Raw genomic sequence first — 27,026 nt, 5'->3', positions numbered from 1 at the left:
GTGGGAATTTTCAAAAAGCTTTCTTAAACAACTTCACCATATTCATAACTCTAAAAGGAAACAAGATAATCCTTCATCAGAAACACACCCATAGTAAAATCATCAAACGGTAGTCGTACATGTAGTTGCGAAAAGTGACACATGTACATATAGAAGAATTTCTCCGCGGCCCTTCCTGCCCGTGACACACACGGTCAACGGCGCTAACCCTCTCCAGGGAAACAATATCACCGCTTACCCCCTTCCAGATGACGAGCGTACAATTCAGCCAGGAGTTCAATAAACAAGACCACCAGAACAAAGATGATTGATTACGGACATCGGCAGCTGCCCACCCGTAACCGCCTTTGCCTGGCCAGTCACTCTCGGCCAATTCTTCAGGGGGATCTTCTCGAACCTCCCTTACCGTCTCCATGGGAATCCTACTCATCATTCCTCCGGAACTAGTACCCTCTTCATCTACTTGCCTATCTCTACTCCTCTCCGACCCCATACTCTTACTAATAGATGTGACAACGATATACTATCGCTACTAGACATACCTTTTTCGTGTTTATGGAAAGATATCGGCTGAAATTGGGAACTAGTCGGACAGTAAAATGCACACAAGATCTTTGAATACAAAACTCTCGCAAATGAACCAAGTAACCCCTTACTCATTTTGAAATCTGTATTTATAAGCCAGGATCCCAAACGACGAAAACCCCTTCCCACCAAAAAACAACAACTCATACCAATAAACACCATCATTACAAAATACATGATTCTTAAAAACGACGGCGCCAGAACTTCCTGATTTGACCGTTGACACCCCTTCACCTACCTTCAAACGGTTACCACTTTTTAGCCTTAACACTATTCATCACACTTAAAGGCTGGGGGACTGGTGTATCACACGTAGCCGGTTTCGCTAGCATACCAACACATATCACCCTTAACCGACAACCTATATCGGCCAAGGCTGGGTAGTGTACCACACCTTGCCAAACTCGACCAAATAAGTAAACGATACATATATACCAAAACAGTTAAGTATTCAGCCTAGGCCAAGTTAGCCTAAATCTTATCAGATCTAACCTAAACATCTAGAGGAATAACCTGCACAAGATATCATATAACCAACCTAAGCCGTCAAGGAAAGTAACCGGCCTAGGCCGACTACTCCAATAGACTCAGTAAGATTAAAGCCCCCAACGTTCAATAGGTCCTAAGGGCCTGGGCGAGGGCCCAGGCCCACTTAGAGCCAAAGCCCAAGCCAAGGCCCGACCTAGAGAATAACCAGACATAATTAATACTCTATAAATACTCGTGGACCCCAATAATTAAAGGTACGCATTCATTAATCACAGAGTTGACCTTTTTTAGAGCTTTGACTCACTTGAGCTTCGGAGTCCTTTCTGCAGGTAACCCCTTCTGGGTCCAAACCGACATATACCAACCGGGAAGAAGCCAACTGAGGAGATAGCGGACTACATGGTAAGGTGACGCTTGTGCCTAACTCATCTTGTTTGTTCTCTGTAGGAACAAAGATAATTAAGTACTAATATTTATATTGTTCCTTTAAATTTCAGACCAAATTTATTATTTATATAAATGATATACTAATATTTTTTATTAAAAATGACTTTTTAAAATATTACTTTATTAATTACTTTTTTATTAAGTACTCATGTTTTGTTAATTTTTTTTAAATAGAACAATATTGTCTCTTACTAATGTTTAACCAAAATATCTATTGGTTTGAATGTTATACTAATTTTTTTTATCATTAAAAGTGACTTAATAAAATGACTTTTACCAATAAATTTTAATATAAATATCAAATACTTAATTTTTGTTAAACTTTTATACTTAATTACTTTTAATTTTATAAAAAAATGGATTTTAATTATTAAAAAAAATTGGGACAAAATTGACTTAGATACACACACTTAGGTACTAAATTGAAACAAAAAAACATATATAGGGACTAAATCGAAATCAACACAATGGCATCTGATAGTGATACTGACACGTGGCACTAACAATGCCCCGTGTCACACAGGGACGTGACACATGGCATTTTTATTATTTTTTTCAAAAAATTTTAAAAAAAATTAAAAAATTTAAAAAAACCACAGATTGAGACGTGGCACGTTGACTAACGGCGTTTGTCAACTCTGTCTGAAAGGGACCTAATTGAAGCACTTTTTCAAAAGTTGGGATACAATTGACACTTTTTTTAAACAGGGTACCTATTTGACACCCTAGCCCCAAATTGGGTACCATACGACTAATTATACCAATTTTTTTTTAGGTATTCATATAAAAAATGCAACACATGCAATTACTTTATTACTTGGATTCCATACTTAGATTGTTTGTACTGCTAAAGTTTAACAGTTTGGATTACATTGTTTAACAATTTTATTTCAAATGATCTTTATCTATTATGCTCTCTTCTTATTTTTGAACCATTCTCGCAGTATGGAATGAAAATATTACCCTAAATTCAACTATCAACAACTCCTTTACTGTTAGTGAAGATAGAAACCTACATGATCAAGCAATTCAATCTTCAAATAGAAAGCCATTGTTGGAGTTGACATGTCGTGGTAAGTTTATTCACTGAATTTAAATTTCATTGAAATTCCCAATAATGAAATTGAAATGCACAATGTCTCATTCATCTTTATATTTAATGTAATCTTTGTATTTTAAAGTGGATACATTTTTATTTAATTTTGTTTAATTTCAATTTGCAGACATTGACCAACTTAATTATAAGAATGCAAGAACAAGAAGGAAAGTTATTACGAATCAAAAGATTGCAGAAAAAAGTAATATCATGCTTGATAAATCTAATATTATTTTATCTTTATTTCAATTCCTTTAATAGTTTTTTTATTACTAATAATTACTAACATTTCATGTAAAAAAATTCATGGTTCTACCTCCATTGGATCTGGAATGGTTGGTAATTCAATTGAAATCACCAATGGTCCAATTTTGCACAAAACCAACATTAACAACAAAGGTAACAATCCAAGTTATAATCATGTCTCTATTTCACAGTACTTAAATGTGAAATAAGAACAAATTCAGAGAATATGCAAATAAGAAAACAATTACAAACTAATATATCATCATTTTATATTTCATGTCTATACTTGTAGATATGGTTCAAAGTGACTGTCATAATACACAACCACTGTTGGATAAACTTACTAACAAGTTAGATCAAGAATTTGTTGGTAGCAGCTTCATTCCTGCTTTTGTGGATTCTTCTTCTTATTCTGAAGTTGTTAATCTTTTTTATCTTGAAGAGAACCAAAGTCGTGGTAATTTGTATTATTAACAAAATTAATTTGAATACTTTAATTACTTTTATTGTTACAAATTCATGCTGTTAATGTTTTAATCAATATTTAGACATATGTAAGCTGCCATGCTATACCAGTGCAAGATCAAGTAAATCATCTCAATATTTAGAAGCTGTAAAATTGGGCAGCCTTCTCTTCAGGAAGTTATTACACCTATTTCAAAGATATTGGATTTTGACAATAATCTTGATGAAGATTAGAATCATGGTAATCAATAATGGTTGATTATAAAAAATAATTTTATATTTTTTTATTTTCCTTTATTAATAATTGTTTATTTTATTTTATTTTAGATTATCTAATTGGGCCTTTCTCCTCTAATTTGTATTCAAGAGCTGAAGTTCAAGGTTGAACACTACTTTTTAGCCAATTTATATTATTATACTGTACATATAAATATATCTTTTAATTAATAACATATTGTTTTTTATGTACTTAGCAAATGTTGATGTAGGGGATTGTTCCATTGAGTGTCCCTATTGTCAAGCTCAATTGTGGTACGAAGAAAGATCTGATAAATGCAAAAGATTAAAACAAGTTGATTTCTCTCTTTGTTGTCAAAAGGGAAAAGTCCAACTTCCATTGTTGAAGAAACCTCCTCAATTGCTTCAAAAGTTATTGAAAGGTGAAAGACACTACAAGCCAACATTTCTTACAGTACATAAGAAGTTACAACATGTTCTCATTTACATCAATTGGTGTGAAAATTCATTCCTCAATCAATGATGGATGTGGTCCTCCTCAGTTTATTCTTAGTGGTCAAAATTACCATCGCATTGGAAGTTTATTGCCCGATAAAGGATCAAGTCCAAAATTTGCACAACTATATATTTATGACACAGAAAATGAAACAACAAACAGAGTTAGTCACTTTGGGTATGCCTACATACTTTTTTTTATGAATCATTTTGTATATTATTTATCCTTTTGTAATTTTATAGGTCTAATATACAACAATCCATATTTGATAAATCATTGATAGAAGAGTTGAAAAACATGATTGACAAACACAATGTTCTTGCTCAATCATTCAAAAAAGTAAGAGATTTTATACATGATGATGACCGATCAGATTTTGGATTGAGGTTGTTTAGACATCGCTTTAAGGATCCTAGAGTATACAATACCTGAATAGCAGATGAAGTCGCAGCATTAATAGTTGGTGATTTGAGCACTTTAGATGTAGGAAGAGACATCATTGTCAAGAAAGTTTGTGGTCAGTTAAAGAGACTACATGAAACTCATACATGTGTCTTTCCTCTGCAATATCCTTTGATTTTTCCATATGGAGAGGATGGTTATCAAGAGGATATTCCATAGAGATTGTCAAAGATATGGTCAAAGTAGAAAGAGAATTCAGATTTCTTTACGAGAATTCATTGCTTTCAGAATACAAGATAGAAAGGTTGAATTTGGTAACGTTATACACTCACGTAGATTGTTTCAACAATTTTTAGTGGACACCTACACAATGATTGAAGCCCAAAGGTTGTCTTTTATAAGAAATAATCAAAAACTCATTCGTTGTGATATTCTAAATGGGTTACAAGAAGTTGTTAACAAAGGTGAAACTGATCCTTCTTCCATTGGAAAGCGTATAGTTTTGCCAGTTTCATTTACAAGTGGCATGAGTTACATGTTCAATAATTGCCAAGATGCTATGGCCATTTGTAAGAGGTATGGCTATCCAGATTTGTTTATAACAATCACATGTAATGTCAATTGGCCTGAAATTCTTGATTTTGTAAAATCAAGAGGTTTAACTACTTCAGATAGGCCAAACATTGTTTGTAGAGTTTTTAAAATGAAATTAGACCAAATGATGACAAATTTCAAGAAGAAAAATTTCTTTGGCAAAGTCAACGCAGGTACACAAACTACATTTCCATCATTTTGATTTTTTACCGCCAATTGTTTTGTATACTAATTATCTTCAAATTATAGGTATGTATACAATTGAATTTCAAAAGAGAGGTCTGCCACATGCTCAAATATTATTATGGTTGAGTGACTCAAACAAGTTAGAAAATGCAAAGCACATAGATGAAGTAATCTCTGCTGAACTTCCTCATCCAGATCTGTATCCAAAACTTTCAAAGGTTGTTAAAACATATATGATACATGGTCCGTGCGGAGCTGCTAGATTCAACTCACCATGCATGAAAGAAGGTCGGTGTTCTAAATTTTTTCCTAAAGAATTTAGACATAAAACTACAATTGATGAGGATGGATATCCTGTATATAGGCATAGAGATGATGGTTTATTTGTGTTGAAAAATGGACATAAATTACGTAATGGAAATGTTGTGCCATATAGTCCTCTTCTCTTAATGCGATATCAAGCTCATGTTAATACAAAATATTGCAACAAATCAAACCCAATCAAGTATTTTGAAATATGTCAACAAAGGTCCTGATAGAGCCATAATGAAAATTACAGACAAAGAGAATGATTTTACAGAAATGCGTATTGTTGATGAGATTAAAAGATATTATGATTGTAGATATTCATCTCCATGTGAAGCAGTTTGGAGAATTTATGGATTTGATATCCATCATAGATGGCCTGTTGTTTAGCGTTTAACTTTTCACCTACAGGATCAACAAACAATTTTGTTTAAAGATGATGATAGAATTGATGATGTATTAGAGAGGAATGACAACATCAATACCATGTTTCTAGCTTGGTTTGAAGCTAACAAAAGATATGAGGAAGGAAGGAACTTGACCTATGCTGAATTTCCAACAAAGTTTGTTTGGATGTCTCAACAAAGGCAATGGAAACCAAGAAAGCAGGGTTATAGTATTGGAAGACTGGCATATGTTCCTCCAGGATCAGGTGAATGCTATTACATGAGAATCTTAATGACAAAACAAAAAGGTTGTATTAATCATGATAGTATAAAGACAATTAATGGTAAAACATTCTCTACATACCAAGAAGCTTGCCAGGAATTGGGATTATTGGTAGATGACAAAGAATTCATTGATGCTATTAAAGAGGCTAGCCATCTTGCATTTGGAAATCAATTTAGAAGGTTATTTGTTTCTTTGTTAATCATGAATACAATGTCAAAGCCAAAAGTTGTTTGGGATGCAACTTGGAATTTATTAGCAATTGATATCCTATATCAAAAAAAGGAAACAGTTGAACAATCCAGGTACTAAATATAAATAATCTTCATTCTTTATTCCATATTTTTTTATTCATGACATGTTTTTTTTGTAGGTTTTCAAATGGAAGAACATGATTTACACAATCTGTGTCTCCTAGAAGCAGAAGAACTTCTAAATTCCAATGGACGATCTTTAACAGATTATAGTTCCCTTCCTCAACCTGATCTTTCTAATTCATTCAAATTTAATAACAGGTTCATTATTGATGAACTGAATTATGATAAAGAAGAAATGGAGAAGATACATCACTCTCTATTGTAGTCAATCACTAATGAGCAACTACATGTTTATAATAGAATTATGACAACAGTGAATTCAGATGGTTATAGTGGGACTGGAAAAACATATTTGTGGAAACTTTTGTCAGCTGCTATTAGAGCAAAGAGAATGATTGCGCTTAATGTAGCTTCAAGCGGCATTGCATCTTTATTGCTTCTTGGAGGTAAAACTGCTCATTCTACTTTTTGCATACCACTAGCAATCAATGATGAATCAACGTGCAACATCAATCAAGGAAGTCTTCGTGCTAAACTATTGATGGAACCAAACTTATCATATAGGATGAAGCTCCTATGATGAATAAGTTATGTTTCCAAGCTTTTGATAGAACATTGAGAGACATTACGAGAGCTACAAATGAAGATAATGCTGACAAACCATTTAGTGGAAAGGTTGTTGTCTTGGGTGGTGATTTTAGACAAATCTTGCCAGTAGTAAGAAAGGGATCAAGGTATGATATTGGAACTCATCAATTAATTACTCTGATTTGTGGCAATATGGCACAGTTCTTAGGCTATCACAAAACATGAGGTTAAAATGTGCTGTTTCAAATGAAAGTGCAATACATATAAAAGAATTTGCTGATTGGATTCATAAAATTGGAGATGGAAATATGAATTTCAATGAAAGTGGTGAAGCCAACATTTCAATACCAACAGATCTTCTAATTCAAGAAAGTGAAACGCCTTTACTTTCTTTAGTGAAATTTGTTTATGTTGGTCTAATTGAAAATATCATGAATCCTGGCTTCTTTGATGACGGTGCTATACTTTTCCCTACAATTGATAGTGTTGAACAAGTAAATGACTTCATTTTATCTTTGATTCCTGGTGAAGAACAAATTTATTTAAGTTCAGACACTCCTTGCCAATCTGATGATGATCAAGAAATTCAAGGTGAGTGGTTTACTCAAGAGTTTCTAAATGATATCAAATGTTCAGGAATTCCAAATCATAGGATTAAATTGAAAGTTGGCGTACCAATTATGCTTTTAAGAAACATTGATCAAGCAAATGGTCTTTGCAATGGTACAATGTTGCAAGTTAATGATTTGGGAAAGAATGTTATCTCTGCTACTGTTATAACAAGCAAAAATGTTGGTGACAAAATTTTCATTCTAAGAATGAACTTGACACCTTCTGATTTCAGCATCCCATTTAAATTTCAAAGGAGGAAATTTCCAATATCCTTATGCTTTGTAATGACAATAAACAAAAGTAAAGGCCAAACTTTTTCTAAAGTTGGACTTTATCTTCCTTGCCCAGTTTTTACTCATGGACAATTGTACGTAGCAATTTCTAGAGTCACAACAAAGAAAGGACTCAAAATTTTAATTTTGGATGAAGATGGAAAAGTAAACAATACAACTACCAATGTGGTTTACAAAGAAATATTTGAAAATCTTTGAAAAGAGGTATACAATTTACTTAAAAAATTATTATAATTTGTCAATTATTGTATATTTAACTGTAATTCCATTGTTTTGTTGCAGATTATAATATGCCATAGTGTATACCATACACTTTTAGGATCTTTTTCATAGCTGCAGCCATATTGAAAAGTACATGGTCATTGATACATGTTTGAATTACATTATTTGTTGTCCAGTCATGGATTGATATTTTGAACACCATGGTTGCTGCAGTACATATATTATAACAGTTATAAAGATTCTCAATTGTTGTTATTTTAATTTTTGTTTGTGGCTTTAATGTATTGTGAAGAAAAAATATCTACCTACATCTTTTTATTCGTTACTGCAGTACAGGTGGTTGTACGTGAAACTGAATTTGTGCTGCCACTTTCTGCTAAGATTCCTTTTCCACGTGATAGTATTTGCTCTTCCATTCCCAACTTCAACTTTACCATTCCTTCACACTCCTTTTCAGTTACCCATATATTTAAACCTTGACTTTGTTCTGCAATTACATGAATGAAGATGGAGCAAACCAGTACATATGGAGCAAACAATAGAACAATTCTTTGGAACTTCAACACAATCTACATTTGCTCTCAGGTATGCTGTAAATTTAACCACAGAAATACATGTTTGGAAAGCATTGATATTTGTTGTTGTATGTGTTTTCTGGTGTCAACTGTATCATCCTGATTCATACTGTATCAACCACATTAAGATGTTCAGATTTTTCCCTCATATAATTGTTTTAGTTTATGTTTTCATTTCGTTGCAGAGATAAATTTGTTCCTGTTTTTACTGTGTTTATTAATTTGTAGCCATTTGGATTTGTCGATCGACATTTTGCTATTGCTTATGAACACGAATTAGTTCCACAGTGGCACTTGGTAGATGTAAATGGTAAGAGCACGACAGTTACCTATAACATGGATTCAAATAACCCAAAAATCATAGAAGGTTGGAGTAATATGAGAGATTTGTATGACATCAAAAGTGACTCTCACATGCGGTTTCAGTATTTGGGAAATTCTTTATTTCACGTAATCGTGTTTAAAGGTGGTTGTACACCAAGGAGTTTGTCAACATTTATGTGTTGTATCAGTCATCAAGAAACAAGATCTATATTTTCAGTCAAATTGACAAAGTATCAAAGCAAAGCAAGTCACTTGGTATATGCCTTACGAGTTCTTTTTATCATTTCAAGTATTATTTAATATCAATTTACACATAAATGAAAATAATTAATGCACTAATAATAACATTTGAATCATATAGGACTTGCCATCAAAGTTTGCCAACTTCATTCGGGACGAGAATGTAGAAGATGTATTTCTTATAGGGTCCAAAACTATAGTCAATTGCAAAATCCTAATATCGAATAAGAATAGAAGTTCAACAAAGATAGGTCAAGGTTGGAGGTTATTTTGTTCTGAAAATGAGTTAAAAGAAGGTGATATTGTTGTCTTTCAAGCATACAATGATTTTATCGAACCAAATATTGAAGTCTTTGTTAATGGTTATTGTTGTGATTAGATTAAGCATATTTCTATAATGTTGTTGTTCTAAATGGTGTATTTCATGACTTATGTTTATTATCATGTCAATAATATCATTATCTAAGTTTAACATTTTATATATTTATATTTCCTTAAATTCTTAAAACAATTTGTTACACATTTATAATTTATTATCAATAATAAAAAAAATCATGTGGTATACACATATACAGTAGATCAGTATACACAACACAATCATTCCAGAGGGCTTCCATTCTTTTAATTCTTACCACATGGTCACAACCAGGTTATTCGTGTTCTACATCTTCTGGTGATTACCGCAAGGTGACTTGCTGCCATACCTATCGGCCACAACCGATAGAGCACGTGCGGGAAACCATTGCTACGGATCATACACCGTAACGCCAGGTGGAGTTCCCAAATACGAACATAGTTCGCAACGTCCCAAGACTACCAAACTCGTCAGCTATCGGTTGAGGAGGGCAATCCATATGGACCCATCTGTACTAGCCACAACCAGCACACTCACACCGGTAACACTAACCAATCTGAGCTCAACTCAACGGGTTCCTCGTGTTCATCCGCCATCCCGAGCTCAACTCGAGGGATGCCATCTGAGCTCAACTCGAGGAATGCTACGTGTTTAACCCCTATCCTAAGCTCAACTTAAGGGATACGTTCTGAGCTCAACTCAAGGAACCTAACAATCCCACCTTATGAGGATCACCAAACGCCTTGTAGGTCGTGCATCTAAAACCCAACAACTCACAACTACAGCAACAAGATCGCTTGGCAGGGGACACGTATCGCCAGGCACTGCCCACTTCCAAACCGCCTGGCGGGGGACGCGTACCGCTAGGCACCAAGCGCCTCAGAAATCACACATGCTGCAGACATCGCCTGGCAAAACTGTCATTGTCGCCAGGCGAATAAGTTCCAGTGGAACCCATCTCATCGCCAGGTGCCTCACGCCATACAGACTCCCTGTAATGCAACTATCGCTTGGCGGTTGAACCCCGTCGTCGGACGCCACACCAGTACAACGACATTCACTGGTTTTTGCACATTTTTACCAAGTTCCACCTCTCAAGTCTTGGCTACCATACATCAAATGGTTGAATCCTAATATCATACTTATACATTTTTATAATACTATTGTTCTTACACTCTTAAGGTTCCTCATTTTTAGAATACTCGTGGTTTGTATACTTAAGATTCAAACCTACACATCAACCATGCCAATTTCAGAATCTCATGCTGGCTTAGGATTAGTGCTGATAATCTCCTCATAGTAACCCTTATGATCTACTCCTATTCGCACCCCGGTCCCATCTTATAAATCATTCTCCAATATGCTACTTATTCCTATACATCAGTGATCAACTACCCCAAGTCGCCCATTCTTCCTACAAGTTGAGCTTATGAGTCCGTACACCAATCTCTATCGTCATTCAAGCCTTACCACTGTTCCATTCAAATTAGACTGTTAATTATACTACATTCAATAAAACACAACATCAATCAACTTGTAACCACTAGCCCCTGATTTTCCCACGATTAGAAATCATCCCAGAATGCACATAATCACAAAATCGAGCCAAACAGACTCGCGTCACCTGACAGAAATTCATCACCGCCAGGCAGTTGATCAGAGAAACCCAAAAATGGGTACAGGCTTGATTTGCCTGGCAGTACAGGGATTCACCGCCAAGCGGTTTCTCCAAGAAACCTAGAAAACAGGTAAAAATGGTATGAGCCGCTTGGCGGTTTCTGGAAAATTTCCAAAAATGGAATTTCACAGATCAGAACAGAGCTTATGCCTTCAAATTAACATACTTTTCATATAATTATTAAGACGAAATAAGAAATCGAAGTCCAGCTCCCCTAACCTGGATCCTTTCGCTCAAAAACTTGAATTGCTCTAAATTCTCACTTGCTTCCGAATGCCTCCCGTAGTCCTCCTCAAACTACCTCTATGATTCACTCAACTCACTCTCTTCACTTTGATTTTTCTCTCCTTACGTGCAGTACCAATAGAGAGCAAACTAAACCTTTTTCTCCTCTCCAAATTACCTTTTAAATGTGACTTTAAGGTGGTTTAATTGCACAAAAACGAAATTGACATAATAGTGATGTTAATTACCATTTATTTGGCCTTTATGGTCTGTTTTTCAGCTACCCATGGCTGCCTATTCATCTAGGATTTCCATCAACTTTTCATATTCAAGCCAAAGCCAAAAATACCAAAAATAAGGTTTAATTTGGGTTCTCCAAGGTTTCAACCCATGACCTCACCAATGCCAAGTCAATGCTAAACCATCATGCCCATTCATGTTTCATGCTAACTAATACAATTCAAGCATTATATCATGAGAACGTGATTAATCATATGATTAAAAAAATAATAATTAAATAACACATAAACAACATACATAAGACTCGAACCCAAGTCCTCTCACAAAATCAAAGTACTCTCAACCATTTAAGCTAGTACTTTTCCACGTCATACCAATCAAAATTTAATGCCATAAAGGCTTCTACTACCCGCATTTATTAATTAATTATTTATTTTAATTAATTAAATTTCGCAGGTCTTACAAAAACTGGGCTTTACTTTCTCTCCAACAACAAAAATTTTCGACCTCGAAAATGAAAACTTACCAGGTGAAAAGATGCGGGTGTTATTTCCTCATATCCTCCTTCAATTCCCAAGTAGTGTCGTCGGTCCTCCGATCCTATATGACTTTAACTAGACTAACGGGTTTTCCTCCATGTTCCTCAACGCGACTCTCTTCCAATGCAAAGGGTGACACTTCCACAATGAGGTCCTCTCTGATATGTATATCCTCGAGTTCCATAACATAAGCCAGATCAAATAAATACTTCCTCAATTGCGACACATGGAACACCATGTGAAGATTTACCAACTAAGGAGGCAGAGCTATCTCGTAAGCTACTGGCCCAATCCTCCTCGAGATCTGATAAGGGCCAAGAAACTTAGGAGAGAGCTTCCTTGAGCGGAGAGCCCTTCCCACACTAGTGGTTCGGGTCACCCTCAAGAACACATGATTTCTAGCCGCGAATTCCAAAGGTCTCCTCCTGCGATCCGCATAGGCCTTCTGCCTACTCTCAAAAGCCTGCATTCTGTTTCTCACCATCCTCACTTTCTCAATGGTTTGCTCCAACAACTCTGGTCAAACCAACAATGCCTCCCCCTCTTGATACCAACATAAAGGAGTCTTATACTTCCTACCGTAAAGGGCTTCATATGGCACCATGTCAATGCTCGCGCGAAAATTGTTGTTGTAGGTGAACTCTATCAAAGGCAACACTTAATCCCAAGCCCCCAGGTGATCCAATAGGCACGTCCGCAACAAATCCTCAAGTGACTAAATCGTCCTCTCAGACTAACCATCGGTCTAGGGGTGGTAGGCTGAGCTCATAGTCAACTTGCTTCCCAAAGCATCATGTAACGTCTGCCAGAACCGTGAAGTGAACCGTGGATCTCTATCAGAGACTCTACTCAAAGGTACTCCGTGCAACCTCACAATCTCCTTAATGTACAACTAGGCCAACTTGGCCATGGACATCCTCAAGTTCACTGCCAAGAAATGAGCACTCTTGGTTAGTCGATCCACTATAACCCAGATGGTGTCATGCCCTCGAAAAGTTCGTGGCAAGTGGGTCACAAAGTCCGTCGAGATGTTGTCCCATTTCCACACTGGTATCTCCAAGGGCTGTAAGATCCCACCAAGTCTCTCATGCTCCACCTTTGCCTTCTGACAGGTCAGACAGGCTGATACAAACTAGGCCACATCTTTCTTCATTCCCTACCACCAGAAGTTTTCCTTGAGATCTTGGTACATCATAATCATGACAGGATGCAAGCTAAGACGACTCTTATGCCCTTCCTCAAGGATTAGTCTTTTCGCCTCTGCATCATCTGGTACACACACTCTGCCTTGAAATCTCAATATCCCATCATTTCCCAAGGCAAAGTCTCTAACCTCATCTCACCCAAGTTGTTCTCTAACTTTGTTCATACTGGTATCCAACAACTGCCTCTCTATGATTAAGTCCAAGATGTCAGTAGATATAGTCAGAGTACTACACCTAATGGACTCGGATCCCAACTCCCCTTGTAGCTTCATATCTCTGAACTTCACCAATAGTTCCACCTCCTTGATCATAAGGTGTGCAGCATGAACGGTCTTATTACTCAAGGCATAAACCACTACATTGGCCTTCCCTAGGTGTATAGGAGCTCGAAATCATAATCCTTCAGGAATTCCATCCATCTTCTCTGCCTCATGTTCAACTCCTTCTGATCAAACACGTACTTGAGACTCTTATGATCGTTGAACACATGAAACTGGGCACCATAGAGATAATGCCTCCAGATCTTCAAGGCAAATACTGTGGCCGCTAAGTCCAGGTTATAAGTGGGATAGTTTCTCTCGTGCACCTTATGAGAGGCATCACAGTATACTTCGAACGACTTCCCAACATCAGGAATCACTAGTTTCGAAGCACTAGTCAATCTCTGCTTCAGCTCTTGAAAGCTTTCCTCACACTTATCCGTGCAAGTGAAAGGTTGATCCTTCCGAGTAAGGTGTGTTAGAGGCTCCACTATCTTGGAGAATCCCTCTATGAATCTCCTATAGTAGCCAGCTAGCCCCACAAAGCTCCTGATCTCATTTGCAGATTTTGGGACTCTCCCACTGAACCACCGTATCAACTTTCGCTGGATCCACCGCTATCCCCTAAATGGATATCACGTGTCCTAAGAACTGTACTTCATCCATCCAGATCCTCCTAGTTTCTGGAATAAATAAGGATGTCGTCAATGAAGACCACGAAAAACTTATCTAGGAACGGTCTGAAGATCCGGTTCATGTAGGCCATGAACACAGCCAGAGCATTGGTCACACCGAAGGGCATAACCACATACTCATAGTGGCCATATCGGGACCTAAAGGTTGTCTTCTGCACATCATCTACCTTCACTAAGATCTGATGGTATCCCGACCTCAAATCAATCTTCGAGAACACCGACAATCCATGCAACTGATCCATCAAGTCGTCAATTCTCGAAAGGGGATACTTGTCCTGGATCGTCATCTTATTTAGTTGCCGGTAGTTCACACACAGACGTGAACTCCCATCCTTCTTCTTCACTAACAACACTGGTGCTCCCCAATAGCTCCTCAATCTGACTCTTTAGCTCCACCAGTTCCGCTAGAGCCATACGGTATCGGGTCATCCATATCGGACCTGTTCTTGGCACCAAGTCAATGGAAAACTCCACCTCTTTATTTGGAGGCAACCCCGATACTTCATCTGGGAATACATCTTCAAATTCCTGCATAATCGGTATCATTAACGTCGCCTCTCCTCTCTCCACCTCCAAATATGTGAAGATCATGAAACATTGTGCATCGCCTTGTAGCTCCTTCATGACTCCGTGAGATGATAACAAAACAGGTTCCACTAAGTCAAGGAATAGTAACTTCTTCTACCGGTAATCTATAATAATGTGATTGGTAGAAGCCAATTCATCCCTAAGATTACTTCCAACTCTTGCAAGGGTAGGCATATCAGGTTCACTCTATACTTGCACCCCTCCACCTCCACTAGACCCCGGCAGCGGCGCCAAATTTGATATCGCTGTCGTTAGGCGATCAAATTACCACTACTTTAGCAACTTCAGAATTGCCAGTTAGTAGTGAACAAAATAGTTAGGGTTAAGATAAGCTTGAGTCGTCTCATAACGAATACGGAATTGATCTCAAGTATTTGATTTAAAAATGCAATTAAAACTAGCAACTATGAAAATAGGGGGATTTTGATGTGCAAAGAAAATGACACGGAAGATTGTAAACACAATAATAGTAAATAGGTCAATTCCACTACTTTTTCTAAATAAGATTCTTCATTGGTTATCTAGAGATTATTGTTAAATTAATTATTGTTGTTGTTTTACAAATCAATCAATGTAAAGACTCAATTCATTTGTTGGCATCCTCACTTTTAATCAAAGTACAGTCTCAATTAAAAGTGAGAATTGTTAGATTGTCCATAGTAAATTCAATCAAAGTACAGTCTCAATTAATTTTACTATGTCTAATCATGTCTATTCCTTTGTTTCTTTACCAAATAAAAAACCTAATTAATCAAAGTAAAGTCTTGACTAATTTTAGTTAAAGTAATTACCTCTAATCAAATTAAAGTCTCAATTATTGGCAAAAACTTGTTTAATCAAATGAAAGTTTCTAAACAAAATCAAAGTAAAGTCTCAATTTAATTTAAAAACCTTTTAACTCATATGATTAGCATGCATGTAGATTTAAAATCATTATTTTCTATTCAATTAAGAAGCAAAGGACATAGATAAACAAAAACCACAACAATAATCAAAATAACAAAACATATAAATTCATCTAACCTCAGAATCCAGTTAAGAAATTACAGTGGAATCAACCCTAAAAGCTTAGCCCTCCATGGCTTTGATGGAATACATGATGATATGAAGGAAAGAAAATAAAAGAAAGAATGAGAGATGTGGTGGAGACGGTAACTGCCAAAACGAGAGAGTTCTAAGTGTTAAAGCTGTCTCAGTTGTGTCATCCCTGTTTCTGCTCCCTTAAGTCTCTTTATATAGGCTTCAACTGGACTTTGGGCTTTATCTGTCAGTTGCTAAAATCTTTTATTTTTATTTAATTAATTAGCAACTTAATTCCTGTCCAATTTCCAATTCTGCCCCTCTCATTTAACCATATTTGCAGTTTTGACCAGAGTTGACTATTGACTTTGACCAGTTGACCAAAGTTGACCAGTTGACCAGTTTGACTGTCCTATCAGATGCTGACACGTGGCGCAGAGTACTCTCTCTCCAGAATTAGGGTTTTTGCCCCTTCCTCCTTCCTCCCTTGGCTGCGCGGCTGAAGGCAATGGCGGCTGCTCCGGTGGGCACGGTGGTTGCAGGTGCGCAAACTGTGGTGGCCGGAGGCGCACTACGGTGGCTGCTGCATTTGTGTATGGAGTTGTTGGAACAGGGTCTCGGTCTGCTGCTGCGTGAATGATGGTTGCAGGTGCGGTGGCGCGGGGTGAGTGAAGAAGATGCGCGCTGTTCGCGCTGGCGGTGTGCGACGGTGTTGCGGTGGTTGTTGTGTGCTCGCGGTGGCGTTCTGGTTTGCGGAGGTTGTGGTGCTGCTACTGGCGTGAACGAAGAGGTGCGACGCGGGGGCTGATGCGCGGTGGCTGACGGTGCTGTTGCGTGAAGGAAGAGATGCGACTGCGGTGGCCGGTGAAGATGGAAGCTGCGCGAATGGAGGAAGATGGTGGCGTTGTCACGGTGTTGATGGTGCGTCGTGGTGGCCGGAAGAGGTGCTGCGATGGTGCGTGAAGGTGGCTGCCATGGCTAAGGCGCGATGGTGGTCGGAAAACAAGCTTCATGGTGGCTGACAGAGATGGCGGCGGCGGCTGCCGTGGAGGGTGGAAAAGAAATTAGGGTTAGGGTTTCATGTGTGAGATGGAGGAGATGATGACGTGGCAAGATCTGAGTGGTCAATTTGGTGAGTGGAGGATTATGACACGTGGCAGCTTATGGTTCGCTAATTTTAAAAGGTGGGGATTGCCACATGGCATGATCTGGTTGAGTGGACTTTAAGTGGTAGGAGGGGTGCAACTTAGTGAAAACTGGGGGTGCAGAACAGGTTTTTGTGGTCCACTTGAGGGAGGAGTGTGCAAATAAAATCTGGGGGTGCATTTAGCTCCTGATTTATTCTTTTCCAGAATTTCTTGATTTTGAACTTATTTTTTAACTGAATATTTCAAAATCACACTACTAATTGACCAAAAATAAATTCCAGCTGCATTAACAAACGTTAGAATATCCAATAATATTTTATGCAACTAAAATCAATTTTTACGCCACTTTTACCAAACTTACTCAATAAATCCAATAATCACAAATCCTAATTAAATCAATCTTTAAGCACAGAAAATTCAATTAAATCCCCAAATTTAAATATTAAATGAGGGCAAAAATTTGAACTCATCACTAGCACACAAGGATGATGTCCTGACCAAGCCCGGCACCAGAGTAGATACTGCAAGCTCACACTACAACTCGCGCACCAGCAAACCCAAACGTTCCACACAAGCGTTTGACACAAAGGAGTGCGTCGCTCCAAAATCATATAAAACACAACATGATTTTCCAGCTATCATACAATCACCTATAACAAGGTTACCTGAGCTTGTAGCCTCCGCTCCTGTCATAGCGTAGAATCTGCTCGTCGCATGAGGCCTGTTGCCTTTGTGCCTCTGCTGGTTCTGCACGGGAGTTTGTACTGGAGGGCGTGTCGCTACCCTAGCGAGGGTGGGACAGTTCTTCCCAAAGTGGCCTTCCTTGCATAGTTGTTACATCTGCGGTAGCCTTCCTTGCCACACATGTAGCACTGCACTCGACCATACAAGGGAGGAAAACTCCTAGACCCTTGAGACTGATGGTGAGGTCTGTTATAAGGCTTCCTCCGCGCCTCATGTCTCAGTTTGGACCCTAATGGTCCACCGATCCTCTATTGTTGTTGTGGCTGCTGGGGGCGCTGACCTTCTCCTTCGCGCTTCATCTTCTCCATCACTTTGTCCTTCTCCACTAGAGTAGCGAAGTCTTTGATGGATAAGGGAGCCACCATCAAGCAGATATCACCGCGGAGACCATTCTCGAACTTGTGGCATCTCCATTCTTCATCGAGTGGTAGAGTGTAAAAGCAGTTGAGATGCTTAAACTTTTTCGCATACTCAGTCAGTGATTTCCCTCCTTGCGTCAACTAGAGGAACTCCACCTCCTTGGCATACCTGACGCTGTCGGGGAAATATTCTGAAAGGAACTTCCACCGGAAGGCCTCCCATGTGACTGGTTCTCCCCTCTCCTCCATGATGGATTTGGTGTTGATCCACCAGTGCTCGGCTTCACTAGTAAGCATGTACACCGTGAAGGCCAAGATGTTCTACGCGGGGCACATCTTTGCATTAAAAATCCTCTCCATGTCCATTAGCCATTGGTCCGCGGCATCAGGACTCGTCTTGCCTCCAAACGTCGCTGGGTGGTGTTTCAGAAAGTCCTCCAGGCTCCACTTCCTGATTGTAGGTCGTGGCTCAGGGCCAAAGGTTGGAGCAGCCGCCCTGTTCTCCTCTAGCTGGTGGAGGCCTTCCATATGCTGCCCGTGTGCGTCCTCCGCAGCTACCCTAGCAGCCTCCATTTGCTGCATCACCAGTTGATGTCGCTACATGATGCTTCATGTTACTGCATCATCGTCGTGCTCTGCTGCATCATGGCAGCCACCATTACTTCTATAGCCCTGGCAATATATCAGGTGCATCACCTTGAGAGGATTGAGAGTTCCTGCGAGGAGGTGCCATGATTCACTAACACACAGGAAATTACTTGGTTAGGCTTGATAAGATAAGAATTTAACTATGAACACTAAGAAAGACACAAAGAAAGCTAAGCGGACATCCAAGTCCACAGACCTAAGGAATGACCGCTCTGATTCCATAAATGTAACACCCCATTTAATTAATAAACGAAATTAAAGGAAGCGTCACACTAAAATAATATAGCAGTGCAGTCCTAGAGTTTAAACTTAACTCATTACAATTATCCAAGGCACATCACGTTGCCAAAAAGGAAACATATATAAGGTTTAATAGAAACAAATAGGAATTTTAACGATAGACTAGTACATGGGTCGTAGCCCTAAAGAAAAGCCCAAAAACATGAAATCCAACCTTGGTAGACTATGCAGCGGAATCATCTCTTCCCTGTTGACCACGAGTACCTCTCGCATCTTCTCCCATCAATAAATTCATGATCATTGCAAAGGTAGAGGAACGACATACAAAGCAATCAAACAAGCAAAGGGTAAGCTAGAGCCAAAAGTGGTTTTATCATGCAATCATATATACTTTCACAGTCCAAAATACATACATCATTCAAGCATGTTATGACCTTTTAATCAATACACTAAGACTCGACTCGACTCATCCGGATACATATAATCTGGTCGGATTCAGCGGATGCTTGCACTTGTGGTGGATATCTCTACTCACCCCCGAGCTAAGTGTTACAAGTGTTACAATGTTTCAATCCCCCACACACAAGGTTAGCCCTTAATGAGTTTCTGGCCTCCTGCTACTCTCACCACAAGAGTCAGTCCGCTCTAAGTGAGACTAACTGACTCCTTAGAGTGTCAGGATGCAACCTTACCTTGAATTCTTACCAGACTATATAGATGAGGCACCACCATGGACACCCACTAACAGGGGCTATGGAATTACGTCCCGACCATTGAAGCACGACTCTGAAATCTCACCTAGAGATTTCAAGGAATTACGCACTGACCACAGACCAACCACATTCGAACAACCAAGTAATATTTATCATGCATGTATATATATGTGTGTATATATATATATATATAATGTCAACCTTTATAACCAATCTCTTTCACATTCCAGGTCAAACCCATACCAACTCATCACACTCCACCCGTGAATATAGAATTTCAACTCATCTCATTACCATGTCACTTTTATAACCAACCATTTCATGTTCATTACATGCCAAGAATTATTTAGGTTCGTCATTCACAACTCATACACCCTCCCACTCATGCGTATTCATTCCCCTCATGCCATTATATAATAATTCATTCAAATGCAAGCCAAACATCTAAGAACAGGGAAAACACCAAACCAGAATGCACTCTCGCCTAGCTCTTCGCTCAGGCTGAAGGGTCTCGGTCAAGCGAGAGGGTCTCTTGCTCAGGCGAGCTCCTTTTGCCTAGGCGAGAGCTCGAGTCAAGAAATAGTGGCTCCTGCGTATTCTCTCTTAGGCGAGACTCCTCTTTCTTGAGTGAGACGTTCAATCGCTCAAAACTAAGCTGGTCACCTGAGCGATCACTCGCGTGAAAGGGGTCTGGACGAGTCTCTGCTCATCTCGCTAATGAGTGCGTATTTTTGCCCTCATTTAATGTTTAATTCTGGGTATTTTAATTGAATTTGTGTGCTTAAAGATTGATTTAATTGGGATTTCCTATAATTGGGTTTATTGAGCATGAGATACAAAAACATATTAAAAATAACTTTTTAGTTGCATAAATGTTCTTTGGATATTTTGAGGTGTGTTAGTGCAGCTGCAGCTAAGTTGAGCTCATGAAGGTGTGGAAATAAATTGACTAAAGCTTCATGACACCTTAAAGATAAATCCAAGAATAAGAAATTATCAAAAGCACAAAAATCCAAGCCAAGCATTGCACGAAGACGGCAAGAAAAGCTTGAAAGAGTGAAGAAGTTTGGCTAAACCAAGAAGAGAGGAACAAAAAATTGGACCTTGCGGTTTTCTTTATCTTTATGATAGAAGATAATTTGGGAAAATATATCTTTAGATATTTTATTTGATATTTTTAAATAATTATCTTATTTAATTATATCGTAAAATATTAAAAGATATTAACTACCAAATCTTTTTAAATATGACAAGATCTTCTAGAATCTTTTTAGATCCACAACAAAAAAATATATCTTGAAGATATTGGATTATTTAGAAGATAATTTGAGGAGATTGCAAAGGGTTGATTTGGAAAATTAAAACAAATATTAATTGGTGATAATTTATCATATATCTTTAAGTAATTAATTTATTTAATTATATTAGATATTGATATTATCAACCAACTATATTTGTCAAATACTCTATATCTCTCCAAATATTATTAAATATTTATATTTATCTTTATTTTAAAAGATATTTGAGAGATTTTAGCAACAGAAAAGCCCAGTCCAATTCCTATATAAAGAGACCAAGGGAGAAGTAGAAAACAAGCTCGGGACTTCGGAGTTTTGGAACCTTTAGGGGTACCTAATTTCGTTTCCTTTCTCTCTCTTTTCTGCTCTCTATTCTTCTTTTGTATTCCATGGATTGCTAAACTTCTTGGGTTGATTCCATTGTAATTTCATTATGGATTTTGAGGTTAGAATGAATTAATTTCTTTGTTCTTTTTATTATTGTTGAGGTTTTAATTCATCTATGTCTTTTATCTTTGAATCTCGTAAAAAGTAATGATTTTAAATCTATATGCATGTTAATCATATGAGTTCAAGGGTTTTTAAATTTAATTGAGACTTTACTTTGATTTTATTTAGAAACTTTCATGTGATTAAATGAGTTTTTACCAATAATTGAGACTTTACTTTGGTTAAAGGTATTTACTCTAATGAAAATTAATCGAGACTTTACTTTGATTAATTAAGCTTTTTATTTGGTGAGGAGATAAAAGAATAGACATGATTAGGCATAGTAAAATTTGATTGAGACTGTACTTTGATTGAATTTACTACGGATAATCTAAAAGTTCTCACTTTTAATTGAGACTGTACTTTGGTTAAAAGTGAGAACGCCAACAAATTAATTGAGACTTTACATTGATTAATTTGCAAATCTACAACAATAATTAATTGAGCAATAATCTTTAGATAACCGATGATGAATCTATTTTGAAAAAGCAATGGAATCAATCTATTTTCTTTACTATTGTTTTTATTTATTTTTATCTTTTAAATTTTATTTGTATCTTTGTTTATCTTAATCCCCTATATTTTTTATTTTATTTGACTAACCACTTTGTATAGTTTTATAAGAACTAATTTGTTAAAAATCAATTCCGTGTTCGTTGGGAAACGACTTTGGGTTACTTTACCCTTTCTATTTTGTTGACTACTTTCTTAACAATACTGAAGTTGTTATAGATAAGTAGTATTAATTTGAATGCGTCAACGATAGCGTTATCAAATTTGGTGCCGTTGTCGGGGTGTACGGTTAGTATTTCTTTTATTTTGATTCTGTTTTTATTTATTTATTTATTTATTTTTATTTATTTATTTATTTATTTATTTTACGCATATACGTTTAATAGAGTTTGTTATTTTGTAGTCTTTAGTTTTCTTTTAATATATTCCAAGCAAAGTTCTATTTTTGTTTTGATTAAGAATTTCTTTTAAGAAATTTTTTTAGACTAGTTTGGAAAACTCTGTCTAGGAAAGACTTGGTATTTAAGTTGTCCATTGAGACGCACCTCTCTTTCCTGGGAGTAGACCCAACGACATCTTAACTTATTTCTTTCTTGAAATCTTTCTCCAAAACAAGAATAGGAAGAAAAAAAAACACACAGGGAAACACTTTCAGGTGGACTGCATAGTGCATGACTCGGGCCAATCCGGGTCAATTTTATCAACTTGATTCAGAACTTGAAAAAGGAACTTACGTAAATCACGTAGGAGACTTGAACTCAAGTGTTCTACTGAAGGGGCACCATCATCATCTGAACCTACCACTGAGAGTGTACCACTACAATCACCTCCGGTGATTAACATATCTTCTTATCCATCACCTGAACCAGAAATTCAAGAAGATAGAATGGAAGAAAGAACAATAAGAGAGTTGGCTTCACCGGATGCAGCAATTACACAAAACATGTGCATCCAATATCCAGATGGAGAATGTGACATTAAGTCTGGGTTAATCCATCTTTTACCCAAATTCCATGGATTAGCAGGAGGAAACCCGTACCATCATTTGAAGGAATTTCATGTTGTTTGTTCATCCATAAGACCTACAACAGTGACAGAGGAACATATCAAGCTTAAGGCTTTTCCATTCTCATTGCAAGATGCCGCTAAGAATTGGTTATACTTCCACCAGGATCCATCAATACTTGGGAGACTCTGAAAAGAGTACTTCTGGAAAATTTTTTTCCAGCATCTAGAGTTGATGCTATTTACAAAGATATTTATGGGATAAGGCAACAAGAAAGAGAAAGTCTTCACGAGTGTTGGGAAAGATTCAAAAAGTTATGTGCTTCCTGTCCTCATCACCAAATAAATGAGCATCTCCTCATTCAATACTTTTATGAGGGATTGAGTATTATGGATAGACAAATGATAGATGCTGCAAGTGGAGGGTCATTGGTGGACAAAACGCCAACAAATGCAAGACAATTGATTGAAACTATGGCGTCGAACCATCAACAATTTTCCACAAGGAGTAATTCTATAACTCTATTGAAGGGAACCCATGGAGTAGAAGCTTCATATATTGCAGATCACAAGAAATTAGAAGGGAAGTTGGATGACTTAGCGGCCATGGTAAGGACCTTGACAGACTTACAGAAAAAGCCTATCCCTTCTACTTTATGTGGAATTTGTGCTTCTACTAATCATCCTACAGAGGCTTGTTCTATGTTAAAAGAGACAGGGATGTTAGACAATGAACAACCTCAAGCATATGCTGCAAACATTTATGGCAATAATAGACCACCTCGGCAGCAATAAAACCATGATTTGTCCTCCAACAAGTACAACCCAGATTAGAAGGAATATCCCAGCCAGAAATGGGGAAATAAACAGCCTCAACACCAACAAGTCTATGTTCCACCTCAACAGAGGCAACAACCACAACCAGCTGCAACCTCTAGTGATTCAAACATGGAAGCAATGATGAAAATGATGGCTGACATGATGAACGGACAAATCAATAAGTTGAAACAAACGATGGAAACAACCAATCAAAACTTGCAGAACCAAATTGGACAAATGGCAAATGAGTTAAATCAGATGAAGTCTCAACAAGGCTCGAGCAATTTGCCTGCACAAACTATAATCAACCCGCGAAATGTAAGTGCTATTACTTTAAGATCGGGTAAGCAAATACAAGGCCTTGGGGATGCCCAAGAAGATGAAGATAAGGACAATGAAGTTGTACCTAATGATGAAAGAGGAAGATCAGATGAAGCAACACAAGCAACATCTGAGATGCCTGCACCCAGTGATAACTCCAAGTTGGTATCCCCTAATACTTCCTCTGAAAATTCTTCTCCTTATTCTACTCCTCCTCTCTATCCAAACCGTTTGAAACCAAAAACTAAAAAGATGGAGGAGTTAGACAAAGAAATCCTGAATACTTTCAAGAAAGTGGAGATAAACATCCCTTTGTTGGATGCTGTAAGACAAATTCCTAAATACGCCAAGTTTCTCAAAGAATTATGTACACATAAAAGGCGTATTATGGACAAAGAGGTAGTGAACATGGGAAGAAACGTCTCTAGCTTAATTAAGAAGCCTGCAGTCAGAATGCCGCAAAAGTGTAAGGATCCAGGTATGTTTTCTGTTCCCTGCATTATAGGAAGTACTAAGTTTGATAATGCTATGTTAGATTTAGGAGCTTCCATTAATGTAATGCCTTTATCTGTTTTTACTTCACTTCATCTTGGACCTCTTAAGTCTAATGGTGTGGTTATTCAATTGGCAAACCGTAGCACAGTTAACCCTGCAGGTGTGCTAGAAGATGTGCTTGTTCGTGTGGACAAGTTAATTTTTCCTGCAGATTTCTACATCTTGGACATGAAGGATGATGAAGGAATGACTTCAACCACAATTATCTTGGGAAGACCATTCATGATGACAGCACGTACCAAGATAGACGTGCACGCAGGATCATTAACTATGGAGATAGGAGATGAGAAGGTGCAGTTCAATGTGCTAGAAGCCATGAAGCACCCAATTGAAGACCATTCTTTGTTTTGTATTGATTTATTGAGTAATGTAGTGAACAATTATGCTTTTGAACTTTTGGACATTTTATCTGGTTTTTCTTCTTCTTTGGATTTTTCTTTTTCGAATATTTCGGGCTCAATTTTAGACGAAAGAGAAAATTGTAAAACAGGTGATATTGAGGACGCGGTGTCACTATTTGATACCTTTGTGGCGTCCAAATGTGATGTTGAGGTGGCTGAAATTACCTTAGGCAGTAAAATGTTGCCATCTGTGGAACAGCCACCCACTTTGGAGTTGAAACCTTTACCATCTCATTTGAAATATGTTTATCTTGAGAGGGATGGGAAACTCCCTGTTATTATATTTGCCTTGCTTACTGACGAGCAGGAACAAAAGCTATTGTAGGTTATCAAAGATCACAAGTGAGCAATAGGCTGGACTTTGGCAGATATTCCTGGTATTAGTCCTTCTTTCTGCATGCACAAAATACTCTTGGAGGAGGATGCTAAGCCAGTAAGGCAACCTCAGAGGAGACTGAATCCTCAGCTGATGGAGGTTGTGAAGAAAGAAGTCACCAAGTTGCTACAAGCAGGTATTATATATCCCATTTCTGACAGCACTTGGGTGAGTCCTGTACATGTGGTCCCCAAGAAATCTGGGATCACCGTGGTCAAGAATGAGAAGAACGAGTTGATTCCTACTCGTATTCAGAATAGTTGGAGGGTCTGTATTGATTATAGAAGACTAAACCAGGCCATCAGGAAGGACCACTTTCCTTTACCATTCATGGACCAGATGTTAGATCGATTGGCAGGTAAGTCTCATTACTGTTTTCTTGATGGATTCTCTGGGTATTTTCAGATTTATATTGCCCCAGAGGATCAACATAAGACTACCTTTACTTGTCCATTTCCAGAATTCACAATTTCGCAGATAAGAGTGGAAAACATGCATTAACGTGATCATACTTTTCATGTAAATATTTAAAACAAACAGAAAAATGGAGTCCAGCTCCCCTAACCTGGATCCTTTTGCTAACAATTGGTTTGCTTGGAGAACTCCAATGATCACCAACGCTCCCCCCTTTTTGAAGTGCTCTCACTTTGACCTCAGAACCTCACTCAAACCTCACCAATCTCTCTGATTTTTCGTGCCTAGCTTTCTGGTATAACCTCAGTTTTGCAAAACTCTAACTATAAGCCAAATCCTTCTCTTTAAAGGGTGTCTAAAAACTAGGTTATTTACCTACACGAAAATTATGTCTTAATTGAGTGGTTAATGTAATTTACCACCTCCTTATAGCCATTTTCCAGCCACCTCTCTGCTGCCCACTCTAGGGTTTTCTCCCCAACCTTTCATATTCAATTCAAAGTCAAAATACCAAAAAAATAAGGTTTTAGTTTAGGTTCTCCAAGGTTTGAATCCATGACCATTCAATCACAATTCAAGAGCACAACCAAATCAACTAATCATATTTCATGCTTAACAAATCCAATTCAGACATCATCTCATACCCGAACATCATTACATAGATTTAAATAATAAAAACAATAACACAAAAGTTAGCATACATAAGACTCGAACCCAAGTCCTCACACACAATCAAAGTACTCTCAACCACTTGAGCTAGTACTTTTCCACGTTATACCAACCATAATT

General features: G+C 37.6%; 1 pseudogene; it reads left to right on the top strand.

The window, feature by feature from the left end:
• Nucleotides 1-4,656: 4,656 nt before the first annotated feature.
• LOC146884184 (uncharacterized) lies at nt 4,657-13,675 on the top strand (annotated as a pseudogene).
• Nucleotides 13,676-27,026: the final 13,351 nt, after the last annotated feature.

This window comes from Vigna unguiculata, chromosome 8 (assembly GCF_037176805.1).
Source record: "Vigna unguiculata cultivar grain cowpea cultivar isolate G323 ecotype 2 chromosome 8, ASM3717680v1, whole genome shotgun sequence".
In the NCBI taxonomy this organism is placed as follows: domain Eukaryota; kingdom Viridiplantae; phylum Streptophyta; class Magnoliopsida; order Fabales; family Fabaceae; genus Vigna; species Vigna unguiculata.
The sequence above is the reverse complement of the archived record's forward strand: the minus strand, read 5'-3'. Positions and strand labels throughout refer to the sequence as shown.